Raw genomic sequence first — 19,125 nt, 5'->3', positions numbered from 1 at the left:
CATAGGAGGGAACCTGAGTCCAGAGATGGAGATATGCTGGCCCTGCCACCAACACTTCCAACTTCTGAGAAATGCCTTTAGACCTAATGTCAAGCCTACGTATTACAGTCTGCCATTTTCTTTTTGAGTTTGATTCGATCATGAAATATCAGCAGTGGGAGCCCCAGAGAGTGTAAGTGCCAGCCTCTCATTTTTCCCAGGAGGAGACTGAAGCTTATAGGCGTTTAATGACTTATTCAAAGCCACACTGCCGAACGCGGCTCATGTGAGGTGGAAGCAGGCTGAATGTCATTGGAAAATTCTTTTAAGCTGGTGACTGTGTAAAAGGTTCTTGTAACTCTCAGGAAATTCACCAAAGGGTATATTGGACACTGAGGATATTTTCAGGAGCAGCGGCCTTAAGGGGAGGTCCCTTTGTGAAATTTCACCTTGGGCCCTTGAAATTTCAATTTTTGCCACTGAATGTTTCTTTTATTGCAGATGTTTCCAGAGTTATGATGATTGCTTCTTCTTCTTTTTAAAAAAAAATTATTTATTATTTTTTATTTTTGGGAGAGCACAAGTCGGGGAGGGGCAGAGAGAGAGAGAGAGAGAGAGAGAGAGACAGCGGATTCCAATCAGCTCTGTGCTGATCGGCTGACTGGCAGTGAGCCCAAGTAGCTCTCCAACTCATGAGCTGTGAGATCATGACCTGAGCTGAAGTCGGTCATTCAACCGACCGAGCCACCCAGGTGCCTCCAGAGTTGTGGTGACTGCTCCTAACCACAACACAATACAATTTGTGGTAAGGATTGTCTCAGATCTTATTTTGTCAAGGTAGAAATGCTACTTCCCTGATATTTTCAAAACCAATGGTCTTAGATTAACACTATTGAAACCTTCAGCTCGTCATTTGGATGTTCCTTCGAACGTCGTTCGAAATAACTAACGACTAAGGAATTTCATTGAAAAAAGAAAGAAAGAAAGAAATGTTTTGCCCCTTGGAATAAATTAATCCTCACAGAGGAACAATAAGGTAAACATGAATTTTGGTCTGGAGGACCATTGTGAAGAAGAATGAATTCACCTTCTTTGGGTTCAAATGAAATTCGGATCAAAATCCCTTCAACAATGCCACTTCCTCCTACCCAGCATCTGCTGCACACTACTGAAACATTGTCATTCATTTAGTTCATCATCAAGTACTCAGTGAGCACTTAGTTCATTATGCACTGACTTATACATTCTGTACTTCCAAGTATAAGAGACTTTCAGAGCTTGTATGCACAAACAACTTGCCTGAAGACATAAAATCAAAAGAATATGGCATTTCCAGTGAATACGAAAATCAGCCTCCATACAAGATGGTGGATTATGTTTGTTGCATTGTTTCTATAATGGGTCTGATGGTTTGTGCTGAATAATTCATGCTATTTTGCCCACGTCCCTTGAAAGCATTGGTGTCTCTCTGAAGGACAGCTGGTTGAAGTTAAGGTATGAACTGTTGCCACAGACTTGCATATTGCCAAATGGCTTCTTGGGATTTTATTTCTGTTAGTGCAGTATTTGAGAGTACTGGCTGTGGAATTAAGCAGGCCTGGGTTCAGATCCAAGTTCTACTCTTTGAGTTGGGAAAGAGATCTAACCTTTTTTAGTCTCACTTTTCTCATTTGAAAAATGAAGGTTAAAAATTCATCCTTATTGTGATTTACATGTACAGAAAGCAAAATTTCATTAAAATTTTTTTAATGTTTCTTTATTTTTGAGAGAGAGAGGGACAGAGTGTGAGTGGGGGAGGGGGAGAGAGCTGGAGACACAGAATCGGAAGCAGGCTCCAGGCTTTGAGCTGTTAGCATAGATCCTCACGCGGGGCTCGAACTCATGAACCACGAGATCATGACCTGAGCTGAAGTCACACGCTTAACTGACTGAACCACTCTGGTGCCCCACAAAACTTCATTTTTAAATGAGTGGCGTTTTTGAAGGAGGGTGGGTCTGGATAAAGGTAAGGCTTCTTCCCTGCCCAGTGCCTCAGATTCTGTTGTGAAAATCTGGGAACAGGAGTTGGGCGGTGGGTAGGTGGGTACTGGGAGAACTCCACTGTTTTTAGAAGAGGGAAAAGAATAGGGTGAGGAGGAGGGGAGCCTGCAAGGAGGGAAGCAAGAAGGCAATGGTGCCACAGACGTGGCAAGGTGATCATGGTGGGCCAGAGGACATGTAAAGAACTGTGATGCCCCTCTGAGTGTGTGTTGCTGTGATGGTCTCTGTTTCCCATGACCTTGACTTGTTCACTTGCCTTTCCCTGCTCCTGGCCCAATTTTTGATAAAGTCCGCTAAGCTCACTAGTGTTTCACGGCAGTTAGGTTGTGACTTTATGTTTGGATCAGTCAGATGACACGGGTGCCAGGAGACAGGGGTCATGAGAATGCAAACCTTTGGGAATATGCAGAAAACTGGTGAAGCCTCCGGATTTTCATAGGTGTTGGTGATTCTTTCCAAGCTGATCTAGATTTCTAGGGGGTAGGTTTTGCCTGATATCTGAGTATCAGTAGACAGTATTCAGTGAACTTTCACCCTGTGCCAGATGCCAATGTATGAACATTGCATGCATTGTCTCCTACTTACTCAACAAATACTTACTGAGTGGCTAGTTTAATCCTTACAAGTCAATTAAGTATTGAGTTAATCCTCAAATAAATAGCCCATTTTATAGATGAAGAAACTGAGCTTGAGATAGCTTATGGAGCTGGCCTAAGGTTATTCAGCTAATCTATATATATATTAGCACAGAGCCTGACGTGGGGCTCAATCTTACAACCCTGAGATCATGACCTGAGCTGAAACCAAGAGTAGGACGCTTAACCCACTGAGCCACCCAGGTGCCCCAGGGTTATCATTATTTTAAAATTACACCATCGTAGTCTATCAAGTTGATTTATCATCATTTATTTGATCATCTCCCTACTGCTGGTTGCATAGGCAACAAGTGTTTATATATATTATTAATTATGTGATATATGGCTTTGTAAATTTCTACATATAAATTTCCCCCCTATTTTGAATTAATTCCTTATTCTCGGGAGTAGGATTACTAGATTGTTCAGAACTTGGCCTCCTTTGTGTTATGCTAAGCAACCCACTGGACAGCCTCTGCACAGAAGAATTGTTGTGGAGATGTGTGTATTGTGTAGCTCGCTGTATCGCGTCAGTAATAAGCCCAGGTAGCCCTAGTATGAGGTGCAATGCATCCTCAGGAAATAAGTCCTGAAGTCATTGCATGAGAGATAGAATCCTCTCTCCAAGGCCTGTGCTGAATGTTGTAAAGATACACTCTCATTACTGGGTGCATACTTTTGGCATTTGTTGTTCCCGTGGGCACGTTCTTGTGAAAACCAAGAAGCAAATAGGTAAAGATGGGAAGATTTGAAGTATTGGCATTTCTCAGGTAGAATCAATTCAGTGGTGTAGCAGCAGTCCATGTAATGAACTAAAACTGTATAAACAAACAGAGCGATTTACACAAACACACATAGAATAACATTGATGGTTGCATGCATAGAGGAATATTATTATCATTACTAATATTATAGGCACAGTCAATATTATTAATATTAATATCACTACAGCTGAAATTTGAGTGCTTACGGTGTGCCCGACACCCTCCTCGGTGTTTTACTTAGTACTTACTTAGCACATGGTTAGTCCCCACAGCAATTCTTTGAGGTGGGTCCTTACATATTCCCATTTTATAGATGCAGACAGTGAAGTACAGGGAGGTGCGGTAACTTAAGTCAGATCTTCGGTTTGTAGGTAGTAGAGCTGGGACGTGACCAGAGCGGGTCTGATCTCTTGGCCACGACGCTCTACTGTCTTTTCATAAAGGATCATCTAATCCCAATTTACGTGTTTGATTTTCAACAAAGTAGGCTGTGTCCAAGAGAACAAATGCCAGATAAGATTAAATTAAACCCAGTAGTATAGCTGAAATTCTGCATTAAGAAAGAGTCAGTAGTTGAGCTTCTTTGTATGCCAACTTTGTGGGACTCTGAGGCTGTCAACTTTGAGGAGAGATGGTCACAGAAGAAAATGAAGAGGTTTAGAACTTACCTTGAGTTCCAAAGGAAGCCAAAAAATTATGGATGTGGGTGCACGTTCCTCAGAACAGATGAGTTAGATAATGAGAGATTTCTGATAGAGACTTACAAGCTAAAAATATCCGTTCTGCATTTCACACACCTCACGTGGGAGGGGGATTTCTGAGAGCAGGGTCTCTCTTCACCTCCTTCTTCTAGGCGGCTGCCCTGTGTGGAAATGAGCGGATAATGGCAGCTTGTTACAGCAGGAAAAAATTGCTGGGGAAAGTGAGAGAAGGTGGGAAAACAGGGGAACATGCCTTTAAAAACAGGATTAATTCTCAGTGGTTCTAGAGCTATAGAAGGATTATTTTCTAGGAGTCATTTGAATCTGGGAAAGGGCAAGACAGTGCTGTACTTCTGAGAGATTCCAAAGAGCAAGAAATTAATTTTTTAAAAAGTATCAGGCCTATAGCTCCTGGGCCAGAGGTGTTTATACTGTCTCACCTCATACAGGCTTGGAATGTTATCTAAAAACATCCAAATTTATCTTATTGGGACTTCTTCTCCATTTGCAGTTTCTAGGTGCCCAAAGGAAGATTTATTTCTGACAAATAAGTGATAATATCTAAGGTCATTAGTAATGATAGCCTAATACCCTGAAATGCTTCTTGGAAGGTAGAAATTTAATTAGAAGCTCTTCTTTCTGTAGTTGGGGTCTGCATTGGGCTGGCGGGCTGCCAGCTCACATACCTTGCCTTTCTTCCTAGGATTATAACAACACTCCAATTCCAACATACCCACGTTGTAACTGCCCTCCCACCCCCTGCCAGTTTGCTGCAAGAGACAACCTGCCGGCCTTTGGGTTGTATGTAGTCCCACTGTCACCACTACAACCCCCACCAGCAGGTATGTTTGCCATAGGTCAGTCCTCTGATGAGAACCATCCCATTGAATCTTCCCATGCTCGTGAATGACTGAGCAGCCAAAGCCCAAGACCCCCATGGGCACAGAGTGAGTTCTGTTCCTTGTGTTGGTGTTCATGGACTTGAGGAGAGCTGGCTCAGTGAGTTGTTAAAAAGAACAAATTTTGTCCTTGAATGTTTCCTTTCCTTCCACTGCACATCTTTTTTAACTTTTTTAAAAAAATTATTTATTTATTTTGAGAGAGAGAGAGAGGGAGAGGGAGAGCGTGAGCGAGTGGGGAGGGGCAAAAGAGAGAGGGAGAGAGAGAATCCTAAGCAGGCTCCACGTTGTCAGTGCAGAGCTGGATGCAGGGCTCGAAGCCATGAACCCGTGAGATCACGACCTGAACCGAAATCAAGAGTCAGACGCTCAACTGACTCAGCCACCCAGGTGTCCCCACTGTGAATCTTTTTGGTGTTTCCCAGGATTTTTGTTAAAAATTCTAGATGTTTGCTAGCCATTCAAATTATTTTTTTCAGAGAATGGGGTTTCAAGCATCACAGTACCTATAAACACATTTCCTCGAAGGGCTTACAGCTCTCTCTGGGCATTTGGGGTATTAACAGAAAAGATTCTGGGTGTTCTCTTCCTGATTTGCTCAGAGACCACAGCTTTTCAATAAAGGCAACAGTCCTTAAATCAAGATTATTGATTGGGGGTTGTCTCTTCTAAGTGGGATAATCTACTTCAGCATCTTCTTACTTGTGTTCTGCAACAAACTAGTCTTGTGGGATACCAAAAAGAAGCTCCACGGGCAAATCCACACTGCAGGTAGGAATCTCATCTCACAAACAGTGGTACAGGGAACTACTGCATTTCATGACTGTCCGTGAATCAACCTGATTTTAACTCTCATCCGCCATCCCTGCAGATTGTTGGGCCATACGTGGGTATCCTTGGAGTTCCTACCTCTTCTCCCTCCAAGGGGTCTTGCCAAGATTCTGTGGTCTCACAGAATGCTTAGGCACTCATGTGATGTCTATCTACATGACTTTATTTGCAGGTGCTCACTCTCTGCACAGTCCTTTCCTATGGGCTCCCTGCTGCTGCAGGGCTGTGCTTGGGGCACGTAGTCTTTGGTGAGGTTGGAAACCCCAGTGAAAGATCTGACTCTGGGAGCTGGAAGGGAACAGGGAGCATTGTCCCTACCCTTGGAACCCCCAAACCTCTATTTCCTCTAACCCTGTTTGATTTGGAAACATACATCAAGAAGCTCTGCCATGTCTCTCCCCTGAGGCAAGAAAGAGTAAAACCTTTCTCTTCTAATGGGGGAAGGGAAAAGGGGCAGAATGAGGAGAAAATGTGATTTTGCATGCCACAAAATAATTTTATCACGTGAGATTGGGAAACATTGCATATCCTGTTCCTTTCTTGGGTTTCCACAGGGTATATTAACATATCAAAGGCTCTGAGAAGTCCTGTAATATGAAAATGTGTTTATATTTATTTGAACCAGAGGCTCCAAAATTTATTTGACTGTTGAATCTATTAACATCTCATAGAGCTACTGTTCTGGAAATACTCTTTAAGAAATCTTTAGTAGTTTTCTGTGGACTCATTACTGTCTATGCTTAGGAGACTATAGGTCTGGTCTATAGTCTCCAGAACAGGTTCTGGTGTTTCCTCACATAGGGATAGCACTCATGTCTGTCCATTGGAGCTCAACTATTCTGAACCCTTTGCTGTACCCGCTCCCTACTGCCTTTCCAATGTTCTAGACCTATGCCTTCCAACATTTCTAGAATGGTTTTCCTTTCCTTGGGGCTTCCCCTGGACTTCTGCGTCACTGGAGTTATTCCATTAGGGCATCAAAAACACAGGCAAATTACTTGGCATCATCAGTGCAGTGGGCCCAGAGATGCTAGGCACTTGAAGTGTATTCCTAGAATACACATCTTGTGCACACATGTGGATGTTTTACCCGTGCAGAGAGATTAGCCACGTGTGGACCATAACAGAGAGTAGGAGATGAGCATTGAGTTACCTGAAGGACCTGCCCTGGCCTCAGCACTGCTGGGACACAAGGTCTGCTGAGGCTTCTTCTTGGTTCAGCAAATGATGCTCACAGGGTTTTTCATCACACACTGAGGTGAGAAGGGAGATAAGCCTGGGCCATAGGATTAAGACAAAAATCACATTGTATTCCTGACTCTGTGCTCTAATGTATTCTTTGAAGGGCACTTGGGTGTTTTAGTTACTTTTCTCCCTTTTGGGCTCTTTGGTTCTTTTCTGCTTAGGCACCCAGTGACCACTTTGCCTCGTCCTGGCTCCTGTTTTCTGTCACATTTCATTGCTCAGGAGTGATTTCTCACGAATGATTCCCACCTCCATCGGAGCTCCCACTGCTGTTCTGCCCTTAGCTGGGGAAGGGAAAGCAAGCAGAGTAAACAAAACTACGGAGATGTGACTGACTGAGGGCCCCCTTTGCATTCCCAGGGTGCTAGTCTGTATGTCTCTCTAATCAGGAGAATTTCAGGCAAGAAACTTTAGTCAGGAGAATTTTTTTTTTTTTTTTTTTTTTTAAATCATGTTCCTTGCTGATTTCTCCCAATGTGGGTCTGGCCTTAAGAAGGGAATTGTAGGGGCACCTGGGTGGCTCAGTCGGTTAAGTGTTGGATTCTTGATCTCGACTTAGGTCAATGGTCTCACTGTTTGAGAGTTTGAGCCCCACATTGGGCTCCATGCTAACGGCACAGAGCCTTTTTGGGATTCTCCGTCTCCCTCTCTCTCTCTGCCCCTCCCCTGCTCTCTGTCTCTCTTTCAAAATAAATAAGTAAACCTTAAAAAAAAAAAAGCAGGGAGTGGTAAATCTAAGTTGCTGGGAGTGGTAAATCTAAGTTGCTGTCACAGCACTCAGAAAAAACACTTCTGGCCCCTTCAGTGCTAGAGGGTAGACTTAGTCCTACTTCCTTATTCTTTCACAAACTTCTGGTCCAGAGCCTGAGATCTGAACTGATATTGTTCATCTTTTGTCCTTCTAAAATGGAAGAAAACCCCACTCTCTGAAGGAAGCCAAGTGCGACTGTAAACCTCAGAGGTGTCAGAGCTGGGGATCCCTGGGGGAGTGGGCTCGGCTGTCGGCTTGGGGTTCCTGGGAAACAAAAGACAGTGGTAGGCCCTGCTTGGGCATGAAAAGGTTCCTCTGTGTTAGCTGATTGGGGAGTTTTCAGCTGGGCCAACTAACCTCTTCTAAACCCCGCTTAGCTGACCCCAGAAATCTTGGCTGAATTGCAAAACTATATCAACGACAGTAATTTACATGAATTACTTACCAATTATCCTTAATTACCAGCTTGCATGATGATGATGATGCATATCATCAAATGTGTGCCAGACCAACTTGGCTGTAAGATTCATCTGATTGCAGTACTAACCATTGTGCACAACTGCTTACTCTTTATGAGTTGCTCACATAGTGTGAACATTTTCTCACACCTTGAGAACATTGGAGGTTACCCTGGAACACACTTGCTATTTTCACTGAGGGTTGAAGGAAGAAAGAAAGTAAGCAATGGATGATTGGTGTCTGCTCCCAAACCTGCTGAACCTAGGTGATGAGTTTTGAAGGCAAAGTCAGATCAATTGTGCTTCAGAGAGTACAAGTTTCTATCCTATAGGGCAGGAACTTATCTTTTTCATATTTCTACCTTAGCCTGTAACATAGTAGAAATTCAATAAACAGTCATTGAATTGGATTGCTCTGAATTTGAAATGGCACTAGGCTCTATTCTATGGCACAAAATATTAATGGTCACTATCACAAAGTAACGTAGTGGGACTTTTTCTTCCACTGTTGTGAAGGTTTATGAAATCCCATACATGGGATTTCATGGAGGCATTATAAAATATTACTCATAGAGTGAAATGCAGCAATGATGTGCCTTGAGTTCATGACGTCTGTGGCCCATATCCCTCTGCAGAGTTAACATCACATTTCCTGAGAAGGGGAGTTAAGCTCCTCACCTGCTTAAATACACATGGTAATGACTTAGAGCATGATTACCACAAAAGCCACGTGTAGATATTAGCAAGTAGCCCCTGTTTGCTAAGTTGTTAGAAAAATTATCTTATTATGAGAATAACGTTTTCACATGGTATACATTCAAACAGTATACTTCCAACTGTGAAATAGTGAAACTGTAACAGTAAAACTGAATCTTGCCCCCACCCCAGGGGCCAGTTCTACTCTCCAAAGGCAAATGCTGTCAATAATTTCCTTCAATTCCTTCCAGAAAATCTCTGTGCATGTATTTGTATATAGGTAGATAGTTTTGTTTGAAATTTAGGTAACTAGCATTTAGGTAATATTTAAGAAACACAAAAAAGTATGAAGAATAATGGTATAAACGTAAACATTTCCACCCTCCAATTTAATAAATAAAGCCAATAAGTATAAATATTTGCTCTTTGTATTTATACATCTTTGCCCTTACTACTCCTGTCACTTGAACATTTAAAGCCTCTTTCTTGTTCCATCTCCTTCCAAGAGGTAACTGCTCTTTTGAATTTGGCTTCCATGCCCTCTTCTCATACTTTTATGATACATTTATGTATCCTAAGCAATATGTGGTGATGCTTTTATTTTTTATTTGTTTTTTAAATTAAAAAAATTTTTTAAGGTTTATTCATTTTTGAGAGACAGAGAGAGACAGAATGCAAGTGGGGGAGGGGCAGAGAGAGAGAAAGAATTGGAAGCAGGCTCCAGGCTCCAAGCTGTCCGTAGAGAGCCTGACGTGGGCTTCGAACCCGTGAGACCATGACCCGGGCCGAAGTCAGACACTTGACCGACTGAGCCACCCAGGTGCCCCTGTGGCGACACTTTTAAACAATATGTTTATGAAATCATACTGTGGGTATTCTTCCTGGGACATGATTTTTCACTCAGTATTATAAGAATCATTTATATAGGTATAGTTTATTCATTTTCATAGCCGTATGATATTCCATCACATGAACATACACAATGTATACATACATTAATTCTCTTTTTGATGGATAATTTTGAACCGTTTTTAGTTTTTGCTGGCACAAACAATACTGTAATGGGCAATCTTGTGTGTGCCTCCTTATGTAAGTGTGTGAGTTTCTGAAGACTCTATATACCTAGGAATGAGATTGTTCAGTCATGGGATACCCATGTTAAGCTTTTCTATATAGTGCCAAATTGTTCTCCAAAGTGATTGGATGTATTCTTTTAAAATTTACTTTTAAGCAATAGAAAAACTTGTCCTAGGGTGATATATGGGTATAATAGGCAATCTCTAGGTTTTTAAATTCTATTGATTTACTTATCAACAGCCATTTATTTCAAAAGATGTGATTCTGGCAAGAGGTAGGTCTGGGATTTGAACCTAGGATTTCTACTTTGAGCCTCGTGTACTTTTTATTGCTTCATAGTCTGTCTCTTTACCTGAAGGTATTTGACCTCTTTGCATGTGTGCATCTTTCAATGGCCAAAATTTGAACTTAGATAAAAATATGAGTTTATGTGTAACTTGGGTTGTACTTTGTTTATGTGATTGTAAAGAAAAACTTCATTGCTTGGCTTTCTTTGATCTTTGCTTCATTGGAGCATTTCTTCTCCTCTTCCTCTGGATCTTCTTCCTTCTTCTAAAACTTAACTCCATTTTTTTTTGGAGGCTCAAGTAATACATATTTCCCATGAAAATCTTTCGACTCCATTCTCACTGTGCTCACCAGACTAACCAGCACCAACTTTTGGGTGGATATCATTCTAGTTTTTAGTGGGGACATTCTTTGGGACTATGTAATACAGTTAACCCTTTAACCCTTGACCAACATGGGGGCCAGGGGTGTTCGCCCTTGCACAGTTGAGAATCCATGTATAACTTTTGACTCCCCCAGAACTTAATTACTAATAACTACCATTGAGTGGAAAGTACCCATAACATAAACAGTTGATTGACGCGTATTTTATATGTTATATGTATTGTATACCGTATTCTTACAATAAAGTAAGCTAGTGAAAAGAAGATGTTATTAAGAAAATCATAAGGAAAATACATTTATAGTATGATATTGTATTTCTAAAAAACCTGCATGTATATGGACCCACGTACTTCAAACCTGTATTGTTCAAAGGTCAACTGTACTCTTTTTTTTAAGTTTATTTATTTTGAGATAGAGAGAGAGAGAGAGAGAGGCAGAGAGAGTGGGAGAGAGAGAATCCCAAGCAGGCTCTGCACTGTCAGCAAAGAGCCCAATGTGGGGCTTGAATCCACCAACCGTGACATCATGACCTGAGCAAAAGTCGGACACCTAACTGACTGAGCCACCCAAATGCCCCTGACTCCATTTTTCACCCAACTTTTGCCCACTAGTTTTAGCATCCAGCAATGATTACTGCTGAAAACATTTATTACTGTGGTGGTTGCCAATTAGTTATGTATAATCTTATTTAAACCTCAAAATAACCTCAAGAAATATATTCTATTATTATTGTGAATATAGACAAAGCAGCAAAGGAATTAGTAAACATAAAGGGCTAATTGCTATCATCTAACTTGTGAATTCTCACTCAATAAACAATAGCTTCCTAGCCCCCAGGAGATAAAAAATCCAAAACTCCTTAGAATTAGATTATTTCACGAGTGCAATGGGCTAATACTGAAGTATTCAAATTAAAAGTTGTAGAAGGAATAATGAAGTGTCTTTATCCATCTCCAAGAATGTGATTGTATGAAAATTTAAATATGTACAAATCTTTATTCTGTACCTTTAAAAAAATGCAGCACAATTCAGAATAACACTGTCCCAACAATTTGTACTTCAACTGAAAAATTTGTTTGCTGAAGTTGCAAAGAAAAAAAAAAAAAAAAAGAAGAAAAAAAACCCCACACCTTTTCTTAAGAAATGCTCTGCAGCATAAAGGCCTGTAGGCAGTGTTTGGACCCAAGATCCAAACTAAAGAAAGTGTAAGTTGATGTTTTATTCTAATAGGACCAGCAGGGGTCAACTTCTCTTGAAAAGGAAGGTTAAAATTTCACTGCGTATCAAGAGACGTGTCCCTGCTTCCAAAGCTCATGTTTAAAAACATGTATATGGGGGGAAAAGAATGCTTCACATCCTTATCAAGTAGGGCATAACAAAATTGGAAATTGGTTCGTGATTTATTGCACCTCCGGCGACACAGTGAAGTGTATAGTAAAATTAACTTTTGGTATATACAGTAGCTGCTTGCACAGCATGACTAAAGAAAGACCCTGTGAGTAGGAGAGGTCGCAGATGAATGAGGCCAGAAATGGGAAACTTCCACTGGTGCAGACAGCACAAATGCGTGTTGTTAGCATTTGCTTTCCGTCTTTGTGGCTACTAGGAACACAGACTCAGAAAGCCCTGAAGGTCCTTCTCTCTTCCTCCTTCAGCCACCTGGACCTGGGAAAGTCCATGAGATACAAGGGTCCCTTTGTTTGTCCTCAAGTCAGGGCTGCTACCAGTCGGCAAGCAAAGAAAGTCAAGTAGAAGTCCAGACTGCCGTTGTACAAGACCATATTGTTGCAGCCTTGGGCTTGGGAGGCATTTTTTGGCAAGCGGGACGTTTTGAACACCCACAGGAGAGCGGGGTTGTGGACATAGCCATGGATAGGAAAAATATTTGATAGCAGAGCCCTTTCTGGAAATTCCCACGTGGTGAACAAGGATGTGCAGTGTAATTTTGGTTTCATATTAAAATTCCTTGAAGCAGGCCCTAGGACTGTATCGGGGTCTCAGATCTTTCCCTTAATGAAATCGCCAATGCAACACTTTAGCATTGGGATTGCATTGCAGTAATATAAACCAAAAAGGGGCTAATTTACATTTGTGCCCACACCATTAATGTAAATTGGTTATTAGCTGTTTATGCTAAAGAGCAGCAATATAAAACATAAAGGTAGTTTTATTAACTACATTTTGCCCTCTGAAATCTGCTGTGCATGGAGTTTACAATCAGCGAATTTTTTCCCCCACCATGCAGTATGGCATTTACTCTGCCTAATTAACATATTTATTAACAGATTACTGCCCCCTTTCTGCAATTTGCATTTTATAACACATCACCGCAATGAAGTTAATAAGACAGTCCCATGCCCTGCGTTTGTGATTCTCCTGGAATGTTGCATTAGCCTTTTTGTCTTCTCTTGTCTTCATTTCTCTTTAGGCAGGGGTAATTAAAGAAAAATGGCATTTAAAAACAATGATAATGCAGGAATAATGGAGTTGTAAATGAGTTTCGGTCATCATGCAGTGATTTTGAGGCTCTGGGCAGGTGTGGGCAGGGATGCGGCTGGGGAGGGAACAAATACAGGCTCTCACCCTTGCCCTCAACACTGTCCCCTGCTCACCATTCTGGGAAACTCTCTACCTACAGGGAAGGTCCCACTTCTCATTCCTTCTCTCATACCCGTCACTCTAGGATGTGGAAATCCTAAGTGACAAGTCAAGAGCAAAAGGAACGTGGGAACAGGTTTTGAGAAATTAAAAAAAAAAAAACCCTCACATTTGTTTTAAAAAGCTTTCAGAACTGAGTTTCTCAAACTTAGCAGAAAAACCCACAAAAAGGCAAAACACCCAATTTTTCCACAAGTGGGTTCACTTTAACTTTCACCCTCAAAGTAACATTCACAGCGGTGCTTTCTGATGCTTGTGGACCTACAGGACAGGCGTCGGCCAGCACACCTGTCGGTTTCACCTGCTTGCTCTTCTGAACTCCCATGTTGCCCTTTCATTCTTGTTCTATGCTTAGATCTTATTTCTTGTCTGTATCTTTCACATTTCCTCTGAAACAGCTTGAGGCACCACAAAAAAGGTAATGCGAATAATCAGAGTCATTTAGAGAGAGCTGACAGTTTCTAAGAGAGATGGCAGGGACACATTACCCTGGATATAATATTCAGGAATCTTGGGGCTCCCGGGAGGCTCAGTCGGTTAAGCGTCTGACTCTTGGTTTCCGCTCAGGTCATGATCTCACGGCTGGTGAGTTTGAGCCCCACATTGGGCTCTGTGCTGTCAGCCCAGAGGCTGTTTGGGATTATCTCTCTTCCTCTGTCTCTGCCTCTCCCCCGCTCTCTGTCTCAAAATAAATAAATAAACTAAAAAAAAATTGAAAAATATTTGGGAATCTTGTTGGTGATAGTTGGCTTTTCCTGAGGGACTTCTCCTCTGTCTCTGGTCATGGATTTAGCCTGGACTAAGACATTGCTGTAGCGAAGGGGCACCACAGTGGTATCTTTTTGCTCCCCATCACTCATGGTTTCTTCATCAGTGCCTTAAATCCACGTCAGGAAGAGAGGAGGAGTCCTAGAGTGGACTGCTGAAATATGTGTCTGAAACAGAGGCCCACAAAGAAGGGAGAACCTGTCACAGATTTTCCACTATTTCTTGGTTCAGAAAGAGGTAACAGGTGAGAAGTCCCAACTTGTATGATGGGTCTGAATTGGCTCCCTGACACTCAGGTACATAAAAAAGATGAGAAATGGCTTATTATCTTTCTTTCCTTCTTCCTTCCTTCCTTCCTCCCTCCCTCCCTCCCTCCCTCCCTCCCTCCCTCCTTTCTTTCTTTCTTTCTTTCTTTCTTTCTTTCTTTCTTTCATATTTATTTATTGTTGAGAGGCAGAGACAGACATAACACGAGCAGGGGAGGGGCAGAGAGAGAGGGAGACACGGAATATGAAGCACACTCCAGGTTCCGAGCTGTCAGCACAGACCCTGACACGGGGCTTGAACCCATGAACCGCAATATCGTGACCTGAGCCACCCAGGAGCCCCTTATTATCTTTATTTCTTAAGTGCCTATGACATCTCCAGTTTTCAGAAGGTACAGGAAGAAGGTGCTCGCTTTTCTTTGAGGATGTGTTCCCTGAAGCACGTGCTCTCTGTGGAGTGTCACCTCTCCCTGCCAGGAGTGGTAAAGACAAGCTGTGTCAGCTTCAGGGAAAAACGTTGGGACAGCCTGATTCATCAGAATAAAACTTCAATGCTCAGCCCAGTGATAATTCCATGGAGCTATATTGTTTCTCTTCAGCTCATATTTGGCCCAGAGAGATACCAAGATTGGGGTCCAGGTATCCAACTGTCTTGACATAGCCCAATGTGCACAATAACATTAATAAGTAATACCCTACATTAATTTAGCCCTTTAACTTCTGGGAGGGAAGCCAGTTAATTTAGTTTAACTTTTAGTTTTTAAAATTAATTTTTTTAAAGTTTATTGATTTTTGAGAGGAGAGAGAGAGAGAGAGAGAGAGAGAGAGAGAGAGAGAACGAGTGGGGGAGGGGCAGAGAGAGACGAGGACAGAGGATCAGAAGGAAGCAGGCTCTGTGCTGACAGCCCAAAGTGGGGCTCGAACTCACAAACCATGAGATCATGACCTGAGCTGAAGTCGGATGCTTAACCAAGTCACCCAGGTGCCCCTAACTTTTAATTTTTTGAAAACCACTGTACTGAGGTATGATTGACCTGTAAAAAGCTGTACATATTTAATGTATACAACTTGATGAGTTTGGGAATAAGTATACACTTGTGAAAACATTACCACCGTGAAAGCCATAAACCTATCCATCTCCTCCCAACATTTCTTTCCACCCTTATATTTATTATTATTATTATTATTATTATTATTGGAGGTAAGAACATTTAATATAAGAACTATCCTCTTAGCAAATTTATTAGTTCACCAGTTCTCCAGAACTTATTTATCTTGCCTAACTGAAACTTTGTGACCCTTTGACCATCATCTCCATATTTCCTTCTCCCTAGCCCCTGGCAAACACCATTACACTCCATGCTTCTATGAGTTTGACTCTTTCAGATTCCACAAATATGTGAGATCACATAGTATTTGTCTGTCTGTGTCTGGGAAGCCAGCTACTTTTAACTTTGTGTATCAAGGAAAAGCAAAAAGACCATGAAGCAGGTTTATGAGCTTGGAATTAGTTTATAGGTCCCCGAAAGTTTGACTGGGCTTGGATAGGTTTGTGAACCTCCTAAATTGAATGAAAACATTTTAGTGAATTTTGTATGCATTTTTGGGGTAGAAGTTTTGAGATATCTACCAAACTCTTGTGGTGATTTGTGGCCTTAAATAGGTTAATAACCATTAAAAATTTTAGATTTTAGGATTATGAGAATGTGCATTATACAGATAGGGTGAGATCTTTATGATAAGCCTTATCAAACAAACACTTGTAGTCACCATAGATATGCTAAAGTATAGAAATCTGACTCATTTCTAAAACCCTTCTGACTCTTGTTCCCATGGGTGTCTGGCACCTAGATTAGGGACCCACCAGAGCCAAATGAATGCAGGGTACCAGTAGGAAGGTAGGCATTTCTTTCTTTTTTAAAAAATTTTTATTTATTTTTTAAATTTACATCCAAGTTAGTTAGCATGTAGTGCAACAATGATTTCAGGGGTAGATTCCTTAATGCCCCTCACCCATTGAGCCCATCCCCCCCTCCCACAACCCCTCCAGTAACCCTCTGTTTGTTCTCTGTATTTAAGAGTCTCTTATGTTTTTGTCCCCCTCCTTGTTTTTATATTATTTTTGCTTCCCTTCCCTTATGTTCATCTGTTTTGTCTCTTAAAATCCTCATATGAGTGAAGTCATGATATTTGTCATATGAAGTCATATGATATTTGTCTTTCTCTGACTGACTAATTTCGCTTAGCATAATACCCTCTAGTTCCATCCATGTAGTTGCAAATGGCAAGATTTCCTTCTTTTTGATTGCCAAGTAATACTCCATCGTATATATGTACCACATCTTCTTTATCCATTCATCCATTGATGGACATTTGGGCTCTTTCCATACTTTTGCTATTGTTGATAGTGCTGCTATAAACATGGGGGTGCATGTGTCCCTTCAAAACAGCACACCTGTACCCCTTGGGTAAATGCCTAGTAGTGCAATTGCTGGGTCGTAGGGTAGTTCTATTTTTAGTTTTTTGAGGAACCTCCATACTGTTTTCCAGAGTGGCTGCACCAGCTCGCATTTCCACCAGCATTGCAAAAGAGATCCTCTTTCTTGGCATCCTCGCCAACATCTGTTGTTGCCTGAGTTGTTAATGTTAGCCATTCTGACAGGTGTGAAGTGGTATCTCATGGTTTTGATTTGTATTACCCGGATGATGAGTGATGTTGAGCATTGTGCCAGTTGGTCATCTGGATGTCTTCTTTGGAAAAGTGTGTCTATTCATGTCTTTTTGCCCATTTCTTCACTGGATTATTTATTTTTTGGGTGTTGAGTTTGATAAGTTCTTTATAGATTTTGGATACTAACCCTTTATCCGATATGTCATTTGCAAATATCTTCTCCCATTCCGTCTGTTGCCTTTTAGTTTTGTTGATTGTTTCCTTCGCTGTGCAGAAGCTTTTTATTTTGATGAGGTCCCAATAGTTCATGGGAGGTAGGCATTTCTTAAGCTTGACTTGCCCTGACCACCAGCTGAACTCAACAAGTGAGGTGAAACTAAAGGGCTGGGTGTTGTGTTGAAATTGGAGAGGCAGTACCCATGGACATGTGATGGCTCTGGATTCATTTCCCTGTGGGGACAGGTGAATCCTTAGTCCTGGAAAATTCAAGCAGTGACTACTGATTTATTCATCCTGCAAAATAATGGACTCAGTGGTTTCTTTGAGGAAATAGAGCCACATGGTGCTACGTAAATTTCATTACTTGTATTATCATCACTCTGATTTTAATTTGATTTAAAAATTTTATTAGTCCTAATTGTAGCAGTTATGAATGTTGATGTTATTTTCTGCCATTTCTAATTTCTATAAAGAATACAGATCTTTGCTTCTTAATAATTGAAAATGACTCCCGCTTAATGGATTCATGCATTCCTACAGAATTTCAATCTTTGGCTTTGACATTAAGGGTTAGTGCATATTATCAGCTCCTTTAGAAATTATATTGTTTTCTAAATCCAGTAATGTTGGATTTGTATGATCTAATAGTCTGATGTTTTTAATTATGGAGGAAAATTAATTAACTGGAATGCAAAAAAAACCCAACATATTTTTATACGCAAAAATAAGAATAATGCTTAATGATATTTTGTTTTGGCTTTTGCTGAAGATTTTTTCCCCCACTTGGAATAATACCAGATTGGGATCTCTGTAGATAAAGGGTAAGAGTGCACGTTCATTTTAGTTTCTAGGTCCTAAAGAGTTAAAACACATTTGGACCACCCTTATTAAACAGGCTGCTATATTAGGAAGACTTGTATAAATACGCAGGAAAGGCCATGTGAGAGAATAACCTGCTGTACTCTATTTGTGTCATGGTCACCGTATGCATAAGCTAATTTTAAATATTAAAACTCTAATTATAAGAGACCACTTCCCTGAAGGGTGGGCCATGTGGGGAAGGAGAGGGGAAGGAGCTGGTAGGTGAGTCACAAGCCCAGTGAGTGAGTGGGTGGAGGTGATAGCTGGCCAGAGTGTGTAGAATCTGTCCTTGAGGTGCCCCTGAATCCTGGGGGAGAAACTCAGAACTGGGTTTTGGTCCTTTGACTGTAAGTTGGAAGGCAGACTTGGATGGAGTACTTCCATAGCCTTCACATTTTGACGAGTAAAAATAAGCTGCCATTTTGATCCAGAGGCAGGGGAGTCCATAGAGAAGAGCCCTAAATAAATAGCACTATGGATATACACAACGGACCGAGTTGTCTGCATTTCAAGAACAGTTACTGGAGGAAAGACTGGGGCTCAGCAAAGCACTTTCATAGTTTTCCTGAGATTCTTGGGGTCACATTCCTTTATGTCTCTGTCTAATCCTGTGTTTTCTTTACTCATTTTCCCTAGCTCTAGGTTTTTAAATAAATGCTGCTTGAACCCAACTGCTTCTCTCAGTTGTAGTAAGGGAAAACAAGGAAAGGGTGTGTTGGTTCTGGACTTAGACCCAGAGAAAAATTGTAGCGGGAGTCCCTGGGGGCTTGCCGATGTGGGTCCGTGTGCCTGGTCTCATTGATCCAGCACGACTCTGTCCTGGAGACTCAGGGCCAGGGTGGTGTGAAGCTTTTGGTCTGGGTTTGAAGCTCTACGCTGTCACTTTATAACCATGTGACTTTGGGAAAATTTACCCAAACTCTCAGCATCTCAG

At 41.4% G+C, this 19,125-nt stretch overlaps 1 long non-coding RNA gene across 2 annotated transcripts in view; it reads left to right on the top strand.

Moving 5' to 3' along the window:
• LOC125935700 (uncharacterized) overlaps window positions 1-19,125 on the top strand; it is a 139,511-nt gene that overhangs the window by 61,745 nt on the left and 58,641 nt on the right. The window lies entirely within an intron of this gene.

This window comes from Panthera uncia (assembly GCF_023721935.1).
Source record: "Panthera uncia isolate 11264 chromosome A1 unlocalized genomic scaffold, Puncia_PCG_1.0 HiC_scaffold_17, whole genome shotgun sequence".
Lineage (NCBI taxonomy): Eukaryota > Metazoa > Chordata > Mammalia > Carnivora > Felidae > Panthera > Panthera uncia.
The sequence above is the reverse complement of the archived record's forward strand: the minus strand, read 5'-3'. Positions and strand labels throughout refer to the sequence as shown.